This window comes from Dendrobates tinctorius, unplaced genomic scaffold (assembly GCF_039654945.1).
Source record: "Dendrobates tinctorius isolate UK_male_01 unplaced genomic scaffold, ASM3965494v1 ptg000184l, whole genome shotgun sequence".
Lineage (NCBI taxonomy): Eukaryota > Metazoa > Chordata > Amphibia > Anura > Dendrobatidae > Dendrobates > Dendrobates tinctorius.
Genome location: NW_027361851.1, coordinates 16,082,168 through 16,085,987, shown reverse-complemented (window position 1 = coordinate 16,085,987; position 3,820 = coordinate 16,082,168).

The window sequence follows — 3,820 nt, the reverse complement described above, 5'->3', positions numbered from 1 at the left end:
AACTAGGTCCCAGCATTCTCTCCATGTGACCTACCCTGGCCACCTTATATGGTCCGTAGCCACGCCCACCAGGTCACATGGCTATGACCTCATCCCAGGTCCTTCAACCACTCATACACACTTTATAATAGCGTTTCTTAAACACACCCCCTGGGTGGGTTTGTAGGTAACTAGTCTCGCCCATCTCACCAGTTACCTGGAGACTTCCCAAACACATTGAAACAGCACCTCAGCAGTATCATTGCTGATCAACAGACACATAAGTCTCCATCTCAAGGCCACCCACCTTGAGATACATAACGGTCCTTCAGGCTTCTGCCATTCACCCTCTCTCCTAGGACATCCACACAGCGCCCCCTAGCGGACACAGTGGTCACTACACCACAATATATACATACATACATACATACAAGCACACAAAATACTATAAGTAATAACAAATTAACAACAGGAATAAAGGTACAGTATGTTATGACACTTTCTACATTACATACAATACCTTATTAATGCTCTATTAACATACATCATCCTTATTAGCATGTAGGCGACTAATATGGCCTGTATGCCTCAACCTAACAGAGGTCACTCCCAGTACTAGGCCTGTCACTGCCATATATTTGTTTCGGCACCTCTAGTGATTATAACAACTGCCATAAGTCCCAGGTGAGTCAATCGATACCCAGTGTATAATCTCGCTGGCTTCCTTCATTCTCTGAATCGCAGCCTCCGTCCACACCCTGTACCGTACATCTGCGCTGGAAGTAATGTCCTGATTCACCCAAGGCTTCTCTTCAGCATGACAGAAGCTTCATCCCATCCAACAATCAGCGTCTGACTTTCTGTGCTTGACCTACGGGAGTCTGAGCTTTGGGTCTTGACAGGCAATGTCTGGGCGCTGGGTCTTAACTAGCAAAGTCTGGATGTCGATACTTGGTACCAGAGCAGGTGAGACATCGTTGGCCAAGCCACCCTCCTATAGCTCTACTCTGGGGATGGCCACAAGCTTGTTAACCCCTTAGTGACAGGGCCACATTTTTTAAATCAGACCAGTATCCCTTTGTGTGGTAATATCTCTGGAATTCTTCAACAAATCCCAGTGATTTTGAGTTTGTTTTTTCGTGGCACATAATAATTTATTATAATAGTAAATTTAGGTCAATATTTTGTTTATTTATAAAAAAAAATCAAAATATTTGACAAAAAATTAAAAAATAGCAATTTTCAAACTTTGATTATCTTTTTTATCCAGATAGTCATACCACAGAAAAACAATAACATTTCCCACATGTCTGCTTTACATCAGCACCATTTGTAAAATGTTATTTCATTCTGTTAGCATTTTAGAAGGTTTAACCCCTTTACCCCAAGGGTGGTTTGCATGTTCATGACCAGGCCAATTTTTACAATTCTGACCACTGTCCCTTTATGAGGTAATAACTCTGGAACGTTTCCATGGATCCCAGTGATTCTGACATTGCTTTCTCGTGACATATTGTACTTCATGTTAGTGGTAAAATTTCATTGATATAACTTGCGTTTATTTGTGAAAAAAATGGAAATTTGGCGAAAATTTTTAACATTTTGCAATTTTCCAACTTTGAACTTTTATGCCCTTAAATCACAGAGATATGGCACGCAAAAAACTTAAGTAACATTTCCCACGTTTACAATTTTTTTTTTTTTAAGGAAGTTATAAGGGATAAAAGTTGACCAGCAATTTCTCATTTTTATAACACCATTTTCTTTTAGCTACCACATCACATTTGAAGTCACTTTGAAGGGTCTATATCAGGGGTGGGGAACCTCAGGCCCCTGGGCCATTTACGGCCCTTACTGACCTTTTATCCGGCCCCCGGACAGATTCTCAGGGACTGCAGTGCTTTGGCAGGGAGTTGTATTTTGACTGCCACCAGCTCATTATTTTCTTCTTGCTCTGTTAGCACACACACGCAGTGTTCACTACTGAACACTGAAGGGCATGCAATGAAAGATTAAGTCCTGACACCAGTCCCAGAGTCAGGATATACTTTGTGGGCAGTGTTTGTACAGCCCCTGAAGGATGGGATAAATATCCAAATGGCCCTTGGCAGAAAAAAGATTCCTTGCCCCTCGTCTATATGATAAAAAAATACCCAAAAGTGACACCATTCTAAAAACTGCATCCCTCAAGGTGCTCACAGGAATTTTTTGAAACAGGAGAAATTGGACTGCAAAAGTTATTGTGCAATTTGTCCTGCGTACGCCGATACCTGATGTTGGGGGGGAACCATTGTTTCTACGCCTGGCAGAGCTCAGAAGGGAAGAAGCGCCCGTTTGACTTTTTTCAGCACAAAATTGGCTGGAATTCAGATCGGACGCCATATCACGTTTGGAGAGCCGACCCTATTTTGGAAATTAGACCCCTCCCAAGTTATCTAGATATGTTGTGAGAACTTTGAACCCCCAAGGGCTTCACAGAAGTTTATAACGTACAGCCGTACAATTTAAAAATCATATTTTGGGGGGGCGGGACCGGATGTGGAGCTGAGCGGACGTGTGCGGCCCGTGCTCCCCAGCCACCAGCACTAAATAAGCGGCTCAAAGCGCAGGAGGGTTACCGGAGGCCAATTCATGAGGCAGGAGCGGCAGAGGCACTGGAGATCAGAGCGCAGTAAGAATGATGCAGGGAAGCAGGAGGGAGCAGGCTCCAGGCAAGGTCTTTGAGGCAGCGGGCAGTCGGATCCAAGATGGTGGCTGCGACTCTCACCACGCGGCCACCGGCAGCAGCAGTAAGTGTGCAGCAGAGCTCAGAGCCACACACTGAAAAAGCACACCACCAGCCCCACACCCCCAATAAAGCTGCAAACACCCTGGTCGCACAGAACTTCTCACCAACGCTGCAGTCCCTGCTCCTCTCCCCTGCTAAAAGTGCTGGAGGTCCAGAGCCTGATGATCTACAGTTACAAAGCACAGCCCTGACCATCCCCTAACAATCTCCTATTAAAGACTCCAATTCTGCCCCAGTCACTGTAGCCACACTCAGATCCCTGCTGGGAGACCTGAACCAAGCCATTCATACTGATATCACAATGGCTTTCACTGCGCTATATAAAGAAATTACACAGATTGGCGACAGAACCTCACACATAGAGGGGAAACTGGAAGAATATACTACAGCACATAACTATCTTGTGGATGCGCATAATGAAGCGAAGAAATCATGGCCTTAAAACTAGAGCTTGCAGACTTAGAAGACCGTTCCAGGCGCAATAACTTGCGCTTCAGAGGAATCCCTGAGATTGTGATAGCGGAGGCCTTAAAGGAGTTTCTAACACATTTTTACAACCCTAGTGCCTTCGGCGGATCAAAGAGACCTGCTGATTGGCTTAGGGATCCGATGCGCCCTGTCAAAGTCGGCTCCCAGTTCCACAACACGAGACGTGATAGCCAGGCTGCACTTCTACCACTTCAAGGAGGCAGGGACCAGGGCAGCAGCAGCAAAGCAGGATCTTCCAGAAAGATTTCGGAGCATCTTGGCTTTCACAGATTTGTCCGCAACCACCCTGAACAGGAGGTGGGAATTTTCATCTGCAACCAAAATTCTACGGGACAACAATATCACCTACAAGTGGGGATATCCGGTAAAGCTCATCGTGATGAAGAACGGAGTCACTCACGTCCTTGTGTCCGTCAGAGAGGCCATGACCCTGCTCCAGGAGCGGTCCCTGGCGTCAGTGGATGAAGACACTAGCTCCCCGCTAAAGAGACCCATGACGCTGAGCAAAGAATGGACCTAATCCCCACGCAAGTATACTGTGACTATGTGACCCCTGTGTGCCTA